Below are 23,640 nucleotides of genomic sequence, written 5' to 3'. Positions count from 1 at the left end.
AAAGGAGATTCTCAAGATGAAACATTTTCCTAGACTATGATTTTGATGTGATATCTCTGTTAAGTAACCTTTTATCCATTTCCATTTTCTCTGAATAAAGCCTTGGCTTCTTGTTACGGCATTCAAGGCTCATCCTAAACTCATCCCAGACTATCTTTCTACAACTCTTCCTCAAAACTAGCCTCTGTTCTCTACCTTTTCCTAAACACAGACTCATTTCTAACATACTTTTCATTCTGCTCAGGTCATTTCCTTTGCCTGGAATGCTCTTGCCCTTGTTTTATGTCATTTCTGTACCCCCAGTCAACTCTTTCTGAAACCTTCCCAGATGGCATTCATTGCTCCACCCATATGCTTTCTGTATGCATTTCCTATCATTGCCTTGTCTCATTTTCCCTCGAGCGGTAGTTATTTATGGACCTTTGTATTCCCAGGTAGATTGTGAGCCCCTGCAGAGCAAGAACCACATTTTTCAATTCTACTCTAGTGCCTAGTTAGTGCCATGCATATAGAAGGCATTCAAAATACGTCTGCGTGCCATATGATTTCTTTCATATGTGGAATTTAATTAACAAACTGAACTACTGAGCAAAATAGAGACAGACTCATAGATACCAGGCAGGCAGCTCCGGGGTGTGTGTGTGCGGGTGGAGTGGGTAGTGGAGGGATTGAACAAAAACGGGAAAAAAAGAGAGAAAACTAATGGACATGGACAGCAGTATGGTGATTACAGGAGTGGTTGGAGGTGGAAGTGAGCATAGCGGGGATAAATGGTGATAGAAAAAAAAAAGAAAAGAAGAAAAAATAAGTGTGTGATAGAATGAATTGTCCCGCATTATTCACCTTTGAATTTTGCAGTGAATTGTGCTTATGATTCACAAAGACTAAGGGAAGATGACTTCTATGTGATTCAGCAGCTTGTTACTATCTACACTAATAAAAGACAAAGATGCTAATTGACCATACCTTCACTACGCCCAATCAGAGTGACTATATGCAAATTAACCCAACCAAGATGGTGGTTAATTTGCATATACCGGCTGGGAGCGAAGACTGAAGATAACATAGAAGGAAGCGAAGCGCTGCAGAAGGGAGCAAAGTAGAGGCAGTGGAGACAGGAATGGAGCCAAGGCGGCAGAGGCGAGAGGGAAACAGGCTGGGGGGTGGAGCGGGAGGGAACAGGCCGAGCGGTGGAGTGGGAGGGAAACAGGCCGGGGGGTGGAGCAGGAGGGAAATAGGCCAGGCGGTGGAGAGGGAGCGAAGCCCACCTCACCGGGTTTCGCTCCCTTCTCTGCTTCACTCCAGCTGCAGGAAGCCCCCTATCCTTGCAGGAATATTCCTGCAACGGGCCTCTAGTATATACCTAAGTCCAGGGTCCTCAAACTACGGCCCATGGGCCACATGCAAATACAAATATTGTATTTGTTCCCGTTTTGTTTTTTTACTTCAAAATAAGATATGTGCAGTGTGCATAGGAATTTGTTCATAGTTTTTTTTTTAAACTATAGTCCAGCCCTCCAACGGTCTGAGGGACAGTGAACTGGCTCCCTGTTTAAAAAGTTTGAGGACCCCTGCCTAAGTCCCTTCACAAGCCATCTATTCCTCCCAGTTTCGTCTTCCAATTCAGTCATGCCTTCCTAGAATCCCTGTAAACCAATCCCTGGTGTGTTTTCGCACTTCCATGTCTTTATTATCCTGGACTTTCTTTCTGACATGTCTTTTCTCCTTATCTGGATAGCGAACTCCTAGTCATCCTTCAAAGTCCAGATCAAATATCTGCTGAACGCCATATGCTTTCTCAATCCACCAAGACAAAATTAATTGCTCCCACTCTGATTTTCATCAACACTTAAAACAATGACAGGTGCTCAATGACTAATTATTCAAACTGAACTATTTGCTCCCAGCACTTTATTCAGAATACTGTCTCAGTTAGAGGGCAATTCACTGGTCAGCAATTTAGGCTCTGCAATTAATGTACTGCAGCAGAGATCCTTTGGTGAGGAAATGGGCTGAGTAGGATTGAGGAGGCTGATGCCTCTGAAGTCTTATTTCTCTGTGTAGTGCTCCAAATGTGTGGAAATGGTTAAAACAAGAAGGAAGGGGGGAAGAAGGGAAGGAAAGGCAGGAGGAGAAAGGGAGGGAGGAAGGACAGAAGGAAAGTAAGAAAGGAAGGGAGGGAGGGAGGAAGGGACTTGTGAGAATAAGAAGAGCCAAATTGTTCAAGCCTGTAATATGAGCACAGTTCCTATTACTGTTAGAGCTTAATGCCAAAATGTCATGGACCAAGCTCATAATTTAGTTTATGGCTGATCTTTATAGTAATAAAAAAAAATCTAGAAAAAAGCTACCTGGCACCATTTGCTGAAGACGTTTTTTAATACTGTCAAATGATTCATAATTATAAAGGGGGAGTGCACGGTGTTTGCTCTGTAGTGGTTAGGCTGAGACTCATTAAGCACTTTCTGCATCCAAGAGTCCTGTTTTATGTAAACAAGACCTCTGAGGAAGATCTAGATGGGTAATAAAGATGAAAGGAAATGCAGTATATTAACGTGAGGACAAATTAATAACGGCCGCTCCATTCTCTACCAGGGAAATCAGGCTCTGTGGGATAATTGCACTTTTCAAGGCAGAAGAGGACCAAAAATTTAGGCAAAGTGATAGACAGAAGAAAGACAAAATCAGACAGGGTTCCAGGGTCACACTGCTCTATGAAGACAGCCTAAACTTTGCAGAACTGTGATCATTGTACCCAGCCAGCCTCTGATGGGACCTGCAGGGCTTTGACCTGGCCGCAAACAAAACCACAGTCAACGCTTTGCAATGGTCACTGCTGGGGCGTGAACAAGCTTACGTTAGGGGACTGGAAGAGCAAGTAAGAGGAAGGTCGGAGAAGATGAGTGGTGAGATGGCAGGCCATGGAAAAAGAAAGGAGGATGGGTTGAACAGAATCACCATTTTATTTCTCTTCACATAAAATAGTGGGAGCCTGTGTGTTGTTGAGATTTGATTGAAATGAATGTAGCGTTGTTGAGACAAAGCTGAGATAACACAGGTGGGGCTGTTTTCATATCAGCAACTGTCTGTCTGAATTCCTAGACAAGTATGTCAGCCAAACTGTTCCTGACTGACCAGAGCCCACACAGGTCACTGCAGGGGGCAGAGTTCAGCGTGACAAAGGTACCTGTGGGGTCCCAGATCATTAACTGGCTCAAGCTTACTTGTCCATAGTTGGCACTAGAAGAGTTCCATGTCACTGGATTTGAGAAAGTATTACAGCCTAAAGATGGCCTCTTCTCCTGCTAACCTTCAGGCCTTCACTCTTTCCTGGCTTTGGGTGTCTTGCTGCCAGCTGGTCTTAGAAAGAGTCCGCAGATTCACACACATTCTGCTGAATGGCCCTGGGAGTAGGGTGAGGCAAGCCAGACTGAGCTTTAAGGAGGCATCCAATCTTAGGTGCTTGCCCTGGGCTCACACAACCTGGAGAGTAAGTGCCTCCTTAAATTTTGCACCTTGGGAGCCTCACTTACCCCCCCCCCCCGCCCCCCTGCCCTATTCTATGCTCTAAAGACAGATGAATGAGTTGTATTAGCTTTAAAAACCACACAACCAGGTTTCCATAGCTTGATTGGGCTTCTCATATGTTTACTCAGTTAAACTTCTCTCTTTTTATTGATTAGTGTGAAGAATATGAAGACCAGAAACCATGCATGGTATTTTTAAAATGCACGGTGAGGGGACCGCCTTGCTTTCTCATAGAGCTCAGAGTAGACCTAACCAAAGGCTGAAGACCCATCACAGAGCCATCTTGACTCATCCAAGACCAAAATAACCCCAGGGACTCAGGGGCTGTTCCAACCTGGGCCGCCTTAGCAGGGCCCTATGCTTGGTTTAACGCTCTGCTATCACAGCCTTGAAGTTCTTAACAATTTTTTAACAAGGGGACCCTCGTTTTTATTTTGCACTGAGTCCCAATTGGTCCTGGCTCCACTTAACAGAATAGATAAAAACATCTGGCATGCCAAACTCCCCGATCCCTTTAAAAACCCTTGCTGACCATTCTTGGAGTAGACACAGTTCCTTAAAATACCCACAAAACCCGGAGCCCCCATTTACCTCTCCGCCCCTCTGTTGTGGCACTTTCCTTCTAGCTATGGCACGCTGGCCTTCTTGTAGTCTCAGCTGTACTACATCCCATCTGCCTCAGGGCCTTTGCAATGGCTGTTTCCTCTGCCTGAAATATTCTTTTCCAAGCCACACCCCCTCAGCTCTGGCTCTCACTGCTTGTCCTTCAGTTCTAAGTGCAGACCTGCATTCCCCTGACCTGACAGGCTGGATTGAGCCCACGCGGCACAGTCTCACAGTTCTCCTTTAGTATTCATGATGACTTCTAATAGAATCTTTGTATGATTATCTAATTAATGTCTATTGCCATGGGATTCCAGATTAGGCAGCAACGTTGTTTGTTTTGTTCACTTTTGCAGGTTCTAGGACTAGCACAGTGCAGGGCACTTAGCAGGAAGGCACTCAATAAGCAGTTACGAAATGGAAGAATAAGGAAGAGGCCCAGGGTCATCCTGCCTGGGAATGTGTGTGTAGGGAGGTGGGGGCTCTGTGGAGGTGGGAGGTAGCCTCTGGAAGGGACTGGGACAAAGCTGGGTGCCTTTTGGTTTCTGGCTTTGGTGTGGTTTCCAGACTCACATGCCCAATGTTTCTAATCAGAAGCTAGCTCAGCTCCAAACTAATCTTTGGTGAAGAGACACAGTGGAGGAGCAAAGTTTAATTACATTGAATTCAGTTCCCTGATGACGAACCCTGAGATCTCAATAATTACAGAATCATATACTGTGGTACACATTTCTAATGAGCACAAGAGTTTTCAGTTTGCAGTGTGGTCTGTTATGTGTTTTAATTGGGTTGTCATCTCAACTCTTTCTCTCTTATGTAGTAGTACACTTCTCTTTCATGGTTTTATTCCCTTTGATAGACTTGTAAGAGCATTATATTTTTTCTAACTCTCTGGTATAGCTCATTTTGTCTCCATGCTTCCTTTATCTTTTCTTTTGCAAGCCACCAAAAGTCATGTGCTCTTCTTTGATTTTCTTCTATGGTTTCACATTTCTTTATAGTAATTTTTTTTACTTATGATCTTTGAAATATTCCTACAAGGTCAGAGTGACAACTACTTGTTTCTTTGTTGAGAAGAAGAAAGTCAAGATTTTCTCTTGTCTGGAGGACACCCAACTTTCTTTAACCAGCGCCCTCCCCCCCCAATCCCACCTCCATCCCCAACATTTTATTCACTCAGGTCCTTATTATTCCTTATTTTGCTTCCAAAAATTAGAGTGACTTTCTACTACTTCTCTGTGTGACAGAGACTTAGGACATGTTTTTGGTTTCTTTTTATAAATCTTTTCTTCTTACAAGAAAAAATAAAAAAGGCAAAGAAATGGTATTTTTCTAAGCAACTATTCAGTTGTCTAAAGATATAATTTTATCATAAAAATGATCCACTTTTCACAGCCTTGTCAGCTATTAGCAGTTGGTATCATTAAATTCTCAGTGAATATGACAAGAGACTGTCCTCCTTGCTTATCCCCACTGTGTCCCTGCTACCTTGGAACAGCCATGAACATAGGCAATTACACACATTTGATTATTAATCTATTTCAATCCAAATCTTAGTTAAACGGTAAGTAACTGATGGTTTAGGGAAAAACAGAAAATTTAGTGGAAACACATAATGTTGGATGGTTTTGGGTCTGAATAAAGGGTTAGATTGGGCATTGATTGTTCTTACTCGGAGTCCAGAATATTTAGCCATTCATCAGGGTGGTGAAATGCTTCTTTTTTGCTTTCTTAACTTTTTAAAAGTAAGTTTCACATCTTTCCAAATTTCGATGCAGAAAAAAATACTTTTCCTGTTTCTCCCTTAACTATGCCCTACAGTGTGTCTCTTTATTTGGCTTGCTTCTAGTTTCCTTAGCACAACTTGCAATGTCTTACTGTCTACATTCATTTACAAGTCTTTCTACTGACTTTACCAATCATTATCTGTGTGACCTTGGACAAGTTACTTAACCTTTCTGAACCTTGGCTTCCTCCTCTGTAGAATGCCAACTACAACAACAATATCTACCTCCTAGTGGTGTTTGTGAATTTATCCATCCATTCATTTATTCAACAAATATTTCTTGAGCTCCTACTTTGTGCTAAGTGCTACTCCATGTACCCTAAAGATACAGCAGTGAACAACATAAATCCCAGCCTTCATGGAGTTAACATTCAGAGGGCTAGAGAAACATATGCAAATCAATGTGCAATATGTTCAGATGTGCTAAGTTACTGTAGAAGAATAAAGCAGGGTAGGGGAAAAGAAGAATGACGGGGAAGTGGTAGGTTGGTTTCTCAGGCAGCAGATTCTGGGATAGAGACTCCTTAGAGAATGCTCTCACAATGAACACCTGTGGGATCAGAAGGCACAGGAGGGTAGAGGCCTCAGCTGACACCATGGGAAGCTCTGAAGCTGAGAGGACCTTTAAGGATTGACCCCAGTTGGGGCAAGGGTGTTGGACATTTATACCCTGCTTTCATTGGCCAGGGGACATGCCTCTAGGAAGGTGGTTCTCTTCAGCCGAGGTAATTCCTAGAGAGAACTGTGAACAGGTTGTCAATTGCCATCACTTCCAGCACCTGGGGGAATCGGTGCTTTGGTCCTGAAGAGGGTGAGCGCAGTGCATCACTGTGTCCACTGCAGGTGGCAGGGGATGTGCTGTTCTATATACAGCGCTGAGGGAAGCTTTCTCTGATACAGTCGCACTTGAAGAGAGGCCTGAGAAACTGATAAGTGAGCCTTGCAGATGTCTTGGGAAAGAGAATACTAGACAGAGGGACCAAGAAGTGCTAAGGCTCTGAAGAAGGAATGTCCTTGATGTGGTCAGGGAACCCAAAACCAGTGTGGCTAAAGAGGACTGGCCAATGGGGATAGCAGAGTGCTAGGAAATGAAGTCAGAGGGAGCCTCAGACCAGATCACACAGGGCTTCACAGGTTGTGGTGAGGATTGCTGTGAGAATTACTTGACTTGATTCACACAAACTGCTTAGGAATGTGCCTGGCACATGGTCAGTGCTCCGTGAAACTGGTGCCATCATCGTCATCATCATCATCATCATCTCTCTGTGTGACTGCATCCTGTTAACCTTAAATGCCTTGCCTCTAACAAAAGCCCTGCTATACTAGTATAGCTGGCACTCACACTTGTTTGTTGAACCAAACATATTGTTGTGCATGTGGTTTTTGTATTTTGTTTTGGTCTGTAGCACACTCTGCAACCTCTGTCTGCACCTATTTCAGAGGTTAATCAGCTCCTGAAACAAAAAAGGGCCCCGTCTGTGTAACGGATCTTTTCTTGTGCCCTGACCAGCCCCGTGGTGCCTGGAGGCTTCTGAGGTGGCCTTCCACATACTGGCCCCATTTCTGTCCAGGACCACCCCCACTCCACCACTCTACTCATTGCATGATCGCATGGTTAGGATACTGATGTTCTGTGCCCACAGAAGAATTATCTTGTGATACTGTCATAGTCGGACTCCTAAGGCCTGGCATATGACCTTTTTATGTAGTTTTTCCCTTAAAAATTTAGTCATTTTCAAATTCAACTTTATCAGACATTGTGTCTGATCTGTACTTAGTTGAGTACAGGCTGTTTCCTTCAGCAAAGAGAGAGACAGCAACAATGCTTCGAGAACTGTTAAATATCATATCCTATACACACTTGAGTAGAAGGTGGCCCCCAATATAAGTGGATCTGATATTTTTGGCTGTTTTGAACATATAAACTTTTAAGCCAAATTTTTGGCCGATTTGAATATATACACTTTTGAGATATAATAAAAGCAGGCAATTGCCTACTGATAATTTAGATAGCATGCATATTTAAAATTATATGCATAAATATTCATTTAGAAAGATTGCCTTTTTTCACTCACACATTTCATGAAACAGTTTTATTCAGATTTATGAGCAACTGACATTGGTGTCATTTTCTTCATGGAGCCATCTTTCAATTCCTCAAGTACAGTTTTCAGAGCACATTGTCTTCTGTTAATTTTTAAATTTAGGATTTGTGCTGTCACTATCAATTTAGTATAAGCCATGGGCACCTGTTTATTAAATAATAGTTTTTTCCTCACAATCTTTTCAAAGATGTATATTTGTGATCTTGTAAAGTAACCATTTAAAGTATGCTTTAAAAATCTTGTTCAAAATAAAATTGACCACCTTACACCCATTAGGATGGCTGCTATAAGAAAAATCCTCATAAAATCATAAATGTTGGAAAGGACGTGGGGAAATTGGAACCCTTTTGCACTGCTGGTGGGAATATAAACTCGTACAGATAATGTGGAAAATAGCATGGAGGTTCCTCAAAAATTACCATATGATCCAGCAATCCCACTTCTGGGGGTAAACAAAAAGAATTAAAAACAGGTCAAAAAGAGATATTTGCACACCCATATTCCTAACATTATTCACAGTAGCCATAAGGTGGAAGTAACCCAAATGTTCATTGATGGGTAAAATGGCTAAACAAAATGTGGTATATTCGGTATATTCATACATACAACTCTCTCTTTCTCTCTCTCTCTCTCTCTCTCTCTCTCTCTCTCTCTCTCTCTCTCTCTCTCCCTCTCTCCCTCTCTCATATTATTCAGCCTTAAAAGGAGAAGAAAATTCTGACACATGCTATAATGGATGAACCTTGAGGGCATTATGCTACATGAAATAAGCCAGTGACAAAAGGACAAATACTGTATGAATCCACTTATACGTGGTACTTATAATCGTCAAATTCAGAGATAGAAAAAATGGTAGTTGGCTAGGGCTTAGGGGAAGGGGGAATAAGGAGTCATAATTTAAAAGATTACAGAGTTTCAACTTTTACAAAATGAAAACTGTTCTGGAGAGGATGGTGGTGATGGTTGTACAACAATGTGAAAATATTTAATGCCACTGAACTGTACATCTTAAAATAGCTAAGATGCTATATTTTATCTTATGTATATTTCATCGCAATTAAATAAATAAAAATAAAACAACCGACTGGCAAAGAAAACTCATCCATTGTGACTGTGGCAGGCCCCGGGGCGGAAACCAAGGCAGGCCAGCCTCTGGAAAACAGCTCGTCATGGCCGAGCTTCTGAGCGACGTGCCCTTCCCGTTGGCCCCGCACGTGCTGGCCGTGCAGGGGGCCAGCAGTGACCTGCCAGACCACCTGCTCACCTGTGACATCAGCGAAAACTTATCACGGTTTTGGTATGATTTTACTCTTGAAAATTCAGTGCTCTGTGATTCATAGTTTTTATATTTGTACCTTAACAGCTTTAAAACAAAAGTCTGCCATTGTATTTAACGTGTTTGATGTTCTTTGCCATTTCACTGTCTAAATGCCCCCAGAAAAGCAAGGATCATAAAGTATGTTCATTGCTCTGTTTTTCAGAATAAAGTACATTTGTATTAAAAAAAACAACAAAATAAAATTGAACATTTATGTTATGGGATCAAGTCCTTTGGAATAATTACTACATCTGTTAACCTTTTTTTTGTTTTTAATTTAAAAAACAAACTGATTCAGCTAGGTAACCATGAAAAACACCCAAAGTAGCCATTGGCTGAGATAAGTTTAGGCAAATGTGTCTTTCCCTCTGATGTTCAAAATAACTAAAGAGCTTTCTAAAAATTGAGAGGGTTTTCAATAACTTAATAAACATTTTTAGAAGAATAATTAAAAAAAATCTTTATTGTTGAAAGTATTACATATGTCCCCTTTTTTCTCCCATTGACTCCTTATAGCCTACTCCTACCCTCTGCCCCAGGCCTCCACCACCCTATGGCCTGTGTCCATGAGAGAAGGATAATTTTTTTAACAAATAAAAGCACCTCATATTACAATTGGACCTGTATAGTAACTAGAAAATTTACAGTTGAACCATACAAAAGTGCCTCTATTCAACAGTTTTTGATCTATAAAAGTGTCAAATTCATATGTTGAACCTAATTAAATTATTTTCTGTGACATCACAAATTAGAAAAGTCTAATTAGACTACAGAACTAGTCTTGGATATTTATTCTGTGGTTCAAAATTTAAATTGTTGTAGCCAGATTGTAAATTGCTTTTGATTATAAGCCATGTATTGTCCCTAGAGGAAGCAGCTGAAGCTCAAACTTTGTTAATTTCTTTAAAATAAAAATAAATTATAACAGAGTATATCTGATAAATGGCATTTTATATTGATTAAAAAGTTGTTTTAAAATATCTCCCTTCAAATACTAAACTCATTTCCCCTAAGAACAGGAATAAGAAGGGATGCCCACTTTCACCACTCCTGTTTGATATAGTACTGGAAGTGCTAGCCATAGTGATCAGACAAGAAGAAATAAAAGGCATCCAAATTGGAAAAGAAGAAGTAAAACTGTCCTTATTCGCAGATAACATGATACTATACATAGAAAACCCCAAAGAATCCATCAAAAAACTACTAGACCTAGTAAATGAATTTGGCAATGTAGCAGGATACAAAATTAACACCCAGAAATCTATGGCCTTTTTATACACCAATAATGAACTCACAGAAAGATAAATGAAAAAAAAACACCCCACACAATCCCATTTACCATTGCATCAAGAAAATTAAGATACCTAGGAATAAACTTAACTAAGGAGGTAAAAGACCTATACTCAGAAAACTATAGGACATTGAAAAAAGAGATAGAGGAAGACATAAACAAATGGAAGAACATACCATGTTCGTGGATTGGTAGAATCAACATCATTAAAATGTCCATACTACCCAAAGTAATCTACAGATTCAATGCAATCCCTTCCCCATTAAAATACCAACGGCATGTTTCAAAGATCTAGAACAAACTCTCCAAAAATTCATCTGGAATTAAAAAAGACCCCGAATGGCCACAGCAATCCTGAGAAAGAACAAAGTTGAAGGGATCACAATACCAGATATAAAGCTATACTACCAAGCCACGTTCTCAAAAACTGCCTGATACTGGCACAAGAACAGACATATAGACCAATGGAACAGAACAGAGAACCCAGAAATCGACCCAAGTCATTATACTCAATATTTGCCAAAGGAGGCAAGCGCATACAATGGAGTCAAGACAATCTCTTCAATAAATGGTGCTGGGAAATTTGGTCAGATACATACAAAAAAATGAAACTAGATCACCAACTTACATCATACACAAAAACAAACCCAAAATGGCTAAAGGACTTGAATGTAAGACGGGAAACCATAAAAATCCTACAAGACTCCATCGGCAGCAAAATAGCAGACATATGTCATAGCAATATCTTTACTGACACAGCTCCTAGGGCAATGGAGACTAAGGAAAAAATAAGCAAATGGGACTACATCAAAATAAAAGCTTCTGCACAGCAGAAGAAACCATCAACAAAACCACAAGAAAGCCCACTGCATGGGAGAACAGATTTGCCAATGATATTTCAGATAAGGGTTTAATCTCCAAAATTTACAGAGAACTCAAACAACTTAACAAAAGGAAGATAAATGATCCAATCAAAAAATGGGCAAAGGATCTAAATAGACACTTTTTGACGGAGAACAGACAGAAGGCTGAGAGACATATGAAAACATGCTCAAAGTCACTAATCATTCCAGAGATGCAAATCAAAACAACAATGAGATACCATCTCACACCTGTCAGAATGGCTACCATCAACAAATCAACAAACGACAAGTGCTGGTGAGGATGTGGAGGAAAAGGAACCCTCGTGCACTGCTGGTGGGAATGCAGACTGGCGCAGCCACTGTGGAAGACAGTATGGAGTTTCCTCAAAAAATTAAAAATGCCATTTGACCCAGTGATCCCACTTCTAGGAATATATCCCAAGAAACCAGAAACACCAATCAGAAAGGTTATATGCACCCCTATGTTGAAAGCAGCACAATTTACAATAGCTAAGATTTGGAAACAACCTAAGTGCCCATCAGCAGATGAGTGGCTTAAAAAACTGTAGTACATCTACACAATGGAATACTATGCTGCTGTAAAAAAGAAGGAACTTTTACCATTTGCAGCAGCATGGATAGAACTGGAGAGCATTATGCTAAGTGAAATAAGACAGTCAGAGAAAGATAAATATCACATGATCTCACTCATATGTGGGATATAACAATCAACATAATTTGATGAACAAGAATAGATCCAGAGACAAATGGCAGGGGTGAAGGGTGGGGTTAGAGAGCAACCAAAGGACTTATATGCCTGCATACTAGCATAACCAATGGACACAGACACTGGGGAGGTGGGGGCTTGCTGGGGGTGGGAATGGCTGGGGCAGGGGGGTTAATTGGGGGAAAAAAAGACATATGTAAAACTTTAGACAATAAAAAAAATTATAATAAATAAATAAAAGTAATTGAAAGGAAAAAAGTATCTCCCTTGTCCAAAGAATAAAAATTAAAAGATTACATTTGTCACTTTGGACATTAATTCTTTGAAAAGAATGCCAACCTGAGGATTAAGAGCCAGCACTTTCCTCTCTGCTTGTGACTCAAGGACACAAAATGGGGAGAATGTGGTGCAAAATGCCCAGGGTATAAAAACCACTCACCTTTCCTTTGGTGGATAGATCACTCCCACAAATGAATAATCACTCCATTTTTAATTCATTCCTTTATTTCCTTTTGAAAAAAAAAAAAAGTCAAACCTATGGAAAACTTTGAAGATCAATATATTACCTAGATTCACCAATTGTTCACTTGTGTCATAGTTCTCTCTATTCCATATATATTAGTGACCCAGTGCATGGATTTGTGCACATTGAAAGGAAATTAATTAGAAGGTGGCTGGTGGGGTGGGACTAGGCGAGATGGGCCAGACACGCTCTAGAGCCACTCTGCAAAGTTGCTGTTATACAGGGTATGGAATGCAAATGCAAGTGTGCAGTAAACCAGATTCAGGGCCGACAGTGCCCCAGCAACAACATAACCCACAGCCAAAGGTGTAATCATGTGGCCCCACGAGGAATTGGGCTCCTTCCTCTCTGGTTTTGGGGTGTGTCACCCGAGAACTGACACTACAAGTCACTGCAACTCAGCAGCTCCTGCGTTGAGCATCTGCCCTCTGGTGGTCAGTGTGTGTCATAGCAACCGGTTGGATGATTGAACACTTAGCATATTAGCCTTTTATATATATACTAGAAGCCCGGTGCACAAAAATTTGTGCACTTGGGGGTGGGAGTGTCCCTCAGCCTGGCCTGCGCCCATTTGCAGTCCAAGATCCCTTGGGGGATTTCCACCTGTTGACTTGGGCCCATTCCCCGGGGTATCAGACCTAAGCTTGTAGTCAGACATCTTTCTTGCAGCCAGGGAGCTCTCAGGGGATGTCCAACTAAAGGCTTAGGCTCCCAAGGGATTGGGTCTAAACCAGCCGTGGGCAAACTACTGCCTGCGGGCCGGATCCGGCCCGTTTGAAATGAATAAAACTAAAAAAAAAAAGACCGTACCCTTTTATGTAATGATGTTTACTTTGAATTTATATTAGTTCACACAAACACTCCATCCATGCTTTTGTTCCGGCCCTCCGGTCTAGTTTAAGAACCCATTGTGGCCCTCGAGTCAAAAAGTTTGCCCACCCATGGTCTAAACTGTTAGTTGGACATTCTTAGTGCTGCCACAGAGGTGGGAGAGGCTCCTGCCACCACCTCTGCGCTGGCCAGCAATGAGCCAGCTTCAGATTGAGTGGCACTCCCCATATGGAAGTGTACTGACCCCCAGGCGGCAGCTCCTGCATTGAGCGTCTGTCCCCTGGTGGACAGTGAGCATCATAGCAACTGGTCATTCTGCCGTTCAGTCAATTTGCATATTAGCCTTTTATTATTATTATATAGGATAGATTATGTATGTATCTATACACATACATACATAAACATTTCTCTTTTATATTTGAACATTTTTTAAAAGATGTAAATAAATTTAAAAATTGTTTATTGATTTTAGAGAGAGAGAGAAACATTGATTTGTTGTTCCACTTATTTATATATTCATTGGTTGATTTTTGTATGTGTGCTGATTGGAAATCAAACCCATAACCTTGGTGTATCAGGAAGCTGCTCTAACCAACAGAGCTACTAGCCAAGGCCTGAACCTTTCTTTATTTCCTGACCATTTTATTTAAAAAAGTATATTTTTTTATTGATTTCAGAGGGGAAAGAGGGAGAGAGAAACATCACTGATGAGAGAGAATCACTGATTGGCTGCTTCCTGCACGCCCCCTACTGGGGAACTAGCCTGCAACTGGGATGTGCCCTGACCGGAATTGAACCTTGACCTCCTGGTTCATGGGTCAATGCTCAACCACTGAGCTACACCGCCAGGCATATTTCCTAACCATTTTAAAGTAAGTTGCAGATAGCATGATATTTCATCTCTAAACACATCAGCACACATGTAAGAACAAAAACATTCTCCTATATAACCAAAACACCATTATCACAGACAAGTATTAAATTATTGTTATAGTAATATCTAATACTAGTATATAGTCTATATTAAAGTTTACCCAATTAAAAATATTCTTTATAACTCTTTTAAAAAAATCTAGGATCCTCTTAAATATCATTCATTACTTTTAGTGGTCATGTCTCTTTTAGTCAATGCTCATCTAGAACAATTCCTCCTCCCCACCCTTGAATTTTTTATTTTATTTCATTACAGTGACATTGTGAGAGTCCAGCCCACATTTTGGACTTCACTCGCTAATAGATCCAGGTGAAACCTTTTAACCAGAATACTACACAGGTAATGTCTTCCTTTTTTTCATATCAGGAGGCTCTTAATGTCAATTAGATAGTAAGCTTGATTAGTTGTTTAATGTGTTTTGTGTTTATTCTCATCAACTGTAGCTTTTGAAAGTGTTTTCCATCCTTGTGCACACATTTGGTGAAGTTTGTAACATCAGACTACATAGAAGATCACGTCTGGCATGTTATGTCTATGTATCTCATATGGCTAACTATCGTTAGCTTGTGCAAACAGGTTTATTTACACTGATAAATGATGAATTAGGAATTCACTGATAACTTTAGTAATACATGACTCTCCAAAAGATTGAAGGCTACTTGAAGAGGACTACAAAATTGAAAGGTCTTTGTAAACTGCCTGGCAAACTGAAAGAAGGCTTGGAGATTCCCATTCATTCTTCCTCTCATCTCTCTCTCTTTCTGATTCATTTTATTAAGACCTCTCATTCTATTTACCTGTAGGTTCCTATAGTTTCAACTTATTCTGTAAAGAATAGACAGACAGAAGAAAGAACTTGTAGAAAAATATTTAAACTCTTTCCACCGAGTTTAAAAAAATATTAAACTTTTTCCACCATAGTTTTTAGCTGATGAATGTTTTCTATGTTTGACAGAATTTTCTGTCCACATCCTAAGAACTTTGTCAAAATAACTGTTTTTTTTTCTCAAATGTAAGTCCCTAGAGTAATCCACCATCCATTGCTTTGTGTTCTGGGGAACAGCTGACCTTGGTTATTAATTAATTTATTACTTCCTGTTTCCTTTACATCTCCCACTTCCCTTCCCACCTCCTTTCTCTAATAATGACACATAAAGTTAATGAGTACTGGTCATTAAAGGGCCATTTTAGAACAAGTGAGTTGGGTATTGAAAGCCCTGGACCTAAACTTTGCTTGGAGAAAAGACAACTAAATAATGACAAAATGGGATTCCAAATCATAAACCAAGGGTGTCTTTTCTGCCAGTAATTTGTGTAGCTTTGGCTGGATCCCTTTACTTTTCTATATTCTATTTTGTCCAACAGTTAAATAGGAGAATAATTTCTCATTAAGAGTTTTTGAGTGTCTAGATGAAAACCACAATATTGTAACAATTAACTTTTAATTTGAGAATGAGGCGGTGTGAATATTTTTGCTAATTATGAAATCCAATATATTTTACTTAGCTCACTTTTATACTTTCACTTACTTAGATAAACAAAGGCCACAACTTAAATCTTTTTAATGAAATAGCTTAAAATAATAAGGGAAATTTAAAATATTTATTTCTAATTTATTATATGGTGTCCAATTTTATCTTCACAAAAGCTTCAAGTTAAAAGTAACCTTTTATTTTATAAGTAATCAATTAAAGGAATATTAGAAAATGTAGATAAAAAAGAGGAAAAACAATTCAGAATCCTGTCACCATCAAGTAGGACCACTGTCAATACCTTGGACATGTCCTTCCAGATGGGATCATCGAGACATATTCTTTTATAACCTGATGCTTCTTTTCTATTAATCTATTTTGAATATCTTTCTGGTTCATTCAAAGTAATTGTAGCAGATGTTGTGATGTACCACCAGATTCCTCTTCAGGACTAAAAGCCATATTTACCCACATGTCAGCTACTGGCAGGGAGCCCTTAGCCCTCAGCTCTCTTTAGAGCTGTTGGATGAAGGTATTTGCCTTGCCCAAGGGCACACTTCTTTTCATTAGTTTGGCTTCCAAATACTGAAAGGTGCTGAGAAATAAAGGCCAGCCTCCCTAGCCCTGAGTCTAGACATGCCTGAGGGTTATTCCAGCTTCAGAGTTCCCTGTGGGGTAGGTTGAAACCTTCAGTTGGGACTACATCACAACTGCACTTCTTCCTCCAGTCCCACCCAACCCATTACTTCCCTTCCAGAGACATGATCCCAAGAATACTTCCTTATCAGCCTCGAATATGCTATTCTCTGTCTCAGAGTTTTTTTCTGGGGAACCCTACCTGTAACAGTTGGTATTGGGAGTGGCATAGGTGGAGCATAGGAAGCAGAGCCCTGTTAAGGTTTTCACTGATAGTGAACTGGGATGGGATAATGGTAGAAGAAAATGCACCAGCTAGTGAGACATCTCAGGTGTCAATAAATATGGGAGAAATAACATAAAGGCTAGTGGAATTGAGTGACTATTGCTAAACTCAACTAACACTCCAGGAGAAGCTAATAAAAGGCTGAAGTGATTACCTGACAGTTAAATGATAAGAGTGATAGCCACAGGACTTCCTTGGTAGCCTATAACATGATCTAATCTTCTGTAGCTAGAGGCTATAGAAAGCTAAGGACCAAGACTGGGACTTAGTCATAAAATTCACAGAGCTCTAAAGAAACTTTAATTTTCAATTGAGACAGGTAGACCAAGAAAGAATGAGTCCCTGACATGTAGGATGCAGACATCTAGGTTGATAACCACTGCCCCCCCCCCCGCCCCCACACCCAGCGCCACCCCCCTACAATGTTGTATCTCATATTCCTCTGAACTCCTAACTAGCAGAAGTGGTTTACTCTTCCCTCTTCCGGGTGAGCACTGCCTCCTTGCTGGAAGATGCTGCAAAGCTCAGCCAATGGTCAGGTGTTGATCCATGAACCAGGAGCTCACGTTTTGATTCAGGGCACATGCCTGATTTTGGGGGGTGGATCTCCAGTAGGGAGCATGCAGGAAGCAGCTGATCCATGATTCTCTCTCATCATTGATGTTTCTATCTCCTCTCCCTCTCTGAAATCAATCAAAACATATTTAAAAATGCTTCAGAGACCTTCCTCCTGCAAGAGAACATGCTCCTTCCTTAAGGTCTGTTCCTGATGATCAAGACCACAAGGGTTAAGTCACAGCATAATCTGAATGGGAACATTCTGTGTCTACTAAGGAAGGAAAGAGATTGTACCCCAAAGGAGCTAACATGTACCATCAGAAACTGGGAGAGTATGTAAGAAACTGGTTTCCAGGCATGCTGGATCGGGGTGGGGTCAAGGCACAAGGTGGAGTCATGAAACAAAGTTGGATTAGGGCACGTTTATTGGTTTGAGAGTACTTTCCTAGGATGCAGGATTCAACCCTCTGGCAAGGACACTAAATCACGGTGCAAATGTGCTGTCAGGACGCCACCTAGAAACATGGAAAAGAAATGGTCCACATTAAGTGAGACAGAAATGGTAGAATTGCCTTCGCAGATGGTAGAAGGAGGAATGGAAAGGCCCAGAGAGATGGGCGTGCTACAGGGTGTCTACTGTGTAAGATGGCTATGTTTCAGAGGATTCACCACTTACCAAAGCAATGAGCATGCTAGGAGTGGGCACCATCACCCCTAAGAAGTTCGTCTAGCTGAGGGCTCATGGTAAGAGATGCTTTTCAAACTGAACTCATGGATAGCGGTTAGGTGCTTAACCATCAGAGGCCGAGAATTGATTGGCAAGGTCAGAGTGCAGTCAGGGGGATCTTCCTCTCAGAAAGTTATGTAGTTGGGTAATAGAACATAGTATCCCTGGGGACAAAATAGACAGGCAGCCAACAGGGTGCTACTCAAGGTGTTCAATTAAAAGAAATCAAAGATGAATGATCAGGATGCTAAGGGCAGTCACCTTAATAAATAGTTACCATCTCTTGCCTGTTTTTCTGGCCCAGAGAAATCTCCAATTGAAAGTGGTGCCATTTTCAGGACTGGGGAACAATTATCATGTATTTGCATTATCATGGCAAATACATGGTAATTGTTCCCCAGTCCTTCTCCAAAGAGACCTATGGCCACTTTGGTGAGCATATACTAGAAAAGGGGGATACCTAAGCATAGGGTTCTAACTTAACATTGATCCTCAGAGACCTGAAGTATCATATGAGGGAGGCCAAGTAAGAAACAGAATCCTGGCCCAACTCTGGCTCATCATGGGTCCACTAGACCCCCTCAGTGGTCATTTCCTTATCCTTAAATGTACAATGGGAAAAGATTACTTTATATTCGGCAAAGTCCCCATATTGGCTCCTTTGCCTTTGGAATAAGATCTGTCATAGTGGGAAGGCCAAGGAGAAGCTATGAACCATGAAATCCACTCCCAGCCAAAATAATAAATCAAGGACAAAATCACATCTCAGCCAGCTTTATAGACCAAAGGATGCTGAAGTGGTGGGCCCCATCATATCTGCCGCCCTGAAAAAAACAGATGGAGGCTGGAGGATGCAGGGGACTGCAAACTCAACTGTGTAGTAGCCACACTTGCAGCTGCTATGCCAGATGTATTTTTACTACAGCAGATTAACAAGGCATGGAGTACATGATATGTGGCCATTGATTTGGCACATATGTTCTTTTCCATCTCTCTAAGAAAAGGGGATCAAACACAACATTTAAAATGGACATCAGATTACATTTATAATCTTGACCTAGGGTACATTAATGCTCATATCCTCTATCACAAGATAGTCTGAAAAATCGTGCATGGCTGGACTTTCTGCCAAGCATCACACTGATACACTAGAGTGATGACATAATGCTTATCAGATTAAGGAGCAAGAAGTGGCTGATCTTCTGGTCAGGCACATGCCCTCCAGAGAGTGAGCAATAAAACTCTCAAAGTTTCAGACCACTTAGTGAAGTGTTTGAGGGTGCAGGGGTCTGGGCATGGCAGGCAAAGCAACTAGTTCCCTTCAGAATTAAAAACAAATTACTGTATTTTGCATCTCCTACCACAAAGGAGAAAGCATCATATCCCACAGGCCTCTGGGTTCTGGAGGCGGCAGATTATATACCCGAGCATCCAGCTCTGACCCACATATCAGATGACACAAAGGCTACTGGCTTAGAGTAAAATCAAGAACAAGCTCTGTAGCAGGAAGACCAAGTCTATGGTCCAGCCCTGCCTCTTAGGTTTTACAACCCAGCAGACCCTATGGTTTTAGAGATGTCATGGTGGGTAAGGACAGCATTTGGAGTTTATGACAGGCCCCAGTGGAAGAGTCACAACACAAGGCCCTGAGTTTCTTAATAGTATGCCATCTATAGTGGAGAATTGTATAACTCTTAAAAAACAGCTCCAACCTTGTGTCCTGAGAATGCTTGGCCATAGGACACCAAGTGGCCAAGCCACCAAAACAGCTCATATTAAACTGGGCCCTATCAGACCAGTAAGTCATAAGGTGATGTGGGCCCAGCACAAACCATCGCATGATGCAAGTAGCACATTCAGGATCAAGCATGAGTAGGGCCGGAGAGCATAAGCAAGCTGTGCAAGGTGGCTCACATCCATGTCACCCACTGGTGTTCTCTTCCACATCCTTCTCCCTCAGCTCATATATGGCTCCTTATGATGAACTGACAGGAGAAAAAAAGTCCTCTTTGGATCATAAATGTGTCAGCATGGTATGTGTGTGCCAATTGAAAAGGACGGTAGCTGAACTACCATGCACTCAGGGGTGGCAGAAAATTCTTCCGATGGTAGAGATTAGGGGCGGGGGTGGTATCTGGTCACCTACTTTGTGTGGGAAGAGAGTGGCCTGAGATTAGAATATACACAGACTCATAGCCAGTGGCAAATGCCTTAGTCAGCTGGTCAGGATCCTAGAGGAAGAAAGAATGGGAGATAGGAGACAAGTAGTGAAGGCATGTGGGTCAGCATGGAGATGAACATGCAGTGAAAAGACCTTTGGATCACATGTCAATGAATGCCCACCAGAGAGCACCCACCATGGAAAAGTAGGCAGAATGACTCGACCAATTAATACCAATCAGCTTCTGTCATCACCCCGGTTCTGGCACAATGAATGCATGAACACAGTAGTCATTGAGACAGGGATGGAGGCTAAGAGTGCAAAGGAGGAGTGAGCAAGCAAGAGTATGGCTACATGGGGAGAGGGCTGGGGAAGAAGTTTCCCCAGCTAAGAAAGCAGCCCTAGAGAGATGTTAAACTTAAATGTCTATTGAACTGAATTGAAAGAAATGGAAATTTATTGTGTTTTGCTGTGGATCTGTGTTAGGGTTAGGGATCCCCACATGATCTCACCAACCGAAGACAATATACTCCTGCTACTGAATGCCCAAGCTGTCTGTAATAGCCACTTGTGGTAAGTTGACCCCTTGCACCTTCTACACTAGAAAGAGTAGAATTCATCTTGACTGGGAGGGACAAGTGGTCGAAATATGGATTTTCCTTCAGGATCTCAGCCAGAAGCTTATAATGTGAAAGCTTAAAATGTGTTTGATCTGACTCTACGGCCCCCCCCAATAACATCACATCAGACCAAGGAACCCACTCTACAGACCCATGGGATCCACAGTCATATTACATATTGCACCACCCAGAAGTTGCCGGCCTGATAGAATAATGGAACAATTTGAAGTTACAGTTGAAGTGTCCCCTTGGGGGTGCTTTGGAGGATGGGGACCATCTTGAAAATGCTCCCTTTAAATAAACATACTTGCATGGTGAGTGTCTCAATAGGCAGAATACATGAATCTATTTCCAACGGGTGGAAATAGGAGTCGTCCTGCTCACCATCACTCACAGTTACACACTGAGGATTTTGTGCTTCATGTCCTTCCAACTCCAAGCTATTCAGGTATAAAGATCCTGGTTCCCAAAAGAAGAATACTTCTGGCCAGAGGACACATTTGTTCTGTCGGGTAACTGATTCTATGCTCACTGAGACTCCTTGAACACCCTTATAAAATAGCCATAACTTCTACACTTGGGTCAATCTTTATCCTTCTTTCTTCTTTCTTCTAATCACCATCTAAATCAAATTGCTTATTTATTTATTTATTTATTTATTTGCACATTGTCTTCCTCTTCTGCTAGAATGTAAATTCCAGAAGGGCAGAAACATGTACTTGTTCTCAGCTGAGTCATCAGTGCCTAGGGAAGCACTGGCCACATTGAAGGCCACATCAACAAATATTTGCCAAATGAGTGAATGACTCTATAATGTAATTTTTTGTGGGTGGACAGTATTCAGTTGTAGGTATGCATCATCATTTATTTAACCAGTCACATTGCTGGGCAGTTCATTTTCCTTATATCTTTTCTCTAATGAAATAATGACAGGCAAATCTTCATGTATATTATTTCCATAAGATACATTCCACGTTGTGTAATTTGCTGACCCATGCATATAACCTTTAGTTTTCCAGGTATATGTGATATGTGATGCCTCATAGATTTGTTTTAAAAGTATATATATTTCAGATTTAGCTCTTCTCTTGTCAAACAGACTGTTTGACTCCATATAAAATCATATTCTGACCTGGCATCCTTCAACATTTCATATAAGAAGTCCAACCATTTCAGAATGTTAAAGTTTATTTTTCATTGCTTTTGCTGAAAATTGTGTAGAGGTCTCTAGCCCTAATTCTAACTGAACCCCACAGCAACACTTCATAAACCCAATCAGACATTTCAGTTCACCATTTCACTCATGCTCCTCTCTTGGCTGGTGAACTGTTTTTTCCTCTAGTCCTCTTTCCATAGAGTTACATCCTTGACTACTCATTCCCTCCTCCTCCCCCCAAACATAAATTTTTCTCCCCCAAAACTTAAATTCTTCCCCCCACTTTATCATGTAGAGAATGCCCACTTCCTTATGAAACTGAGGCCCCATGTAGAGACACAGGAGTTTGCTTTTAGCTTGCACTGCCTTCTTTAAGTCCCAATAAGTTTGTGTCTTCCTAAGGAGAGATGATCAGACTCTAATGCATTAAAAAAAACATTCCTTATTGGGCTTCTCCCCCCACCTTAAGTTCTTCCTCAGAGCTCAGAGACAGACTTTAACATTCTCTCACTATCTGTATTGTGCAATTTTTTTCTTGGCCTTTCCCTCTATGTCAGCCTGAAATATATGTTCTTTATTTTTCTCTGTTTATTTCCCCACCCCCAAATCAATACATGGCTTTTATTGCATCTTTAAAATATCACAAATAAGTGTGACAAATCATTTGGCATCTTGCTGTTTCCATAACTGGACAACTTAGATCTTATTCATCAGCTTGCTGAACTTGTCCTTTTTCAGGAACATAGATACCATCCAAAATTTTTCTGATATACCAGTTCTTGTTTGTAACTGTTGTGGCTTGCTGAATCAAAGAAGCTGAATTTGATGAGTTCAAAGTCATTTCTTTCAAGAATCAATTCATCTTTCTGGGCTTGAGATACTAAACAAGCAATGCCTGACCTCATTCAAACTCTGCAGATGTATTTTTCGCTCAAGAAATTTCTGATTTCAACAAGAGAACCCTTGTCCTGAATAACAATGCTGATGGGGAAGTGAGTGTACACAGACCTCATCTTATAACAGAAGCCCAGTGTAACACCCTTGATCATGTTCTGTGTATGACTGCAGATAGTGTGAGCTGTGGCCAGTTCCTTTCTATTTCCCCACCATTTGTCAACCTGGAGCCTCTTCTTTTTCTTTCCAAGGATATTGAGTTCTACATTGATGTGGTTGAAGTCCCCCTGCAGGGTGCCTCTGGGCCCTTCACAATAACTGTAAATCCCTTCAGTGTGATGTCTACGTTTTCTGGGATGTTGACAGTCTGATTGCTGAAAATGGTCTTCATTCTTGTAGTAGATGCAGCAGAGTCTGTTGATTATTTTTAAATTCCTACTCACCATCTCTTCCAGTTTCTGGTGACTTCCCTCCATTATTTCATTCTTCTTACTGGTCCTTCACATCTGGCTTTAGCTTTGTAGAGATTACATCTACTTCTCTTTCTGTGGAGAGCAATGACCATAATTTACTCATACATTCATTGAGCGAATATTATTGAGACTCTACTATCTTGAAGGT

The 23,640-nt window shown here is 41.0% G+C and overlaps 2 pseudogenes; one reads left to right on the top strand and one right to left on the bottom strand.

Annotated features, from left to right (window-relative positions):
* The first annotated feature begins 9,102 nt into the window (after window positions 1-9,102).
* Window positions 9,103-9,392, top strand: LOC118664864 (annotated as a pseudogene).
* A 13,436-nt stretch (window positions 9,393-22,828) lies between these two features.
* Window positions 22,829-23,422, bottom strand: LOC118657146 (annotated as a pseudogene).
* Between the last annotated feature and the right edge of the window lie 218 nt (window positions 23,423-23,640).

The sequence above is a fragment of the Myotis myotis genome, unplaced genomic scaffold, assembly GCF_014108235.1.
Source record: "Myotis myotis isolate mMyoMyo1 unplaced genomic scaffold, mMyoMyo1.p scaffold_m19_p_1, whole genome shotgun sequence".
Taxonomy (NCBI): Eukaryota; Metazoa; Chordata; class Mammalia; order Chiroptera; family Vespertilionidae; genus Myotis; species Myotis myotis.
The sequence above is the reverse complement of the archived record's forward strand: the minus strand, read 5'-3'. Positions and strand labels throughout refer to the sequence as shown.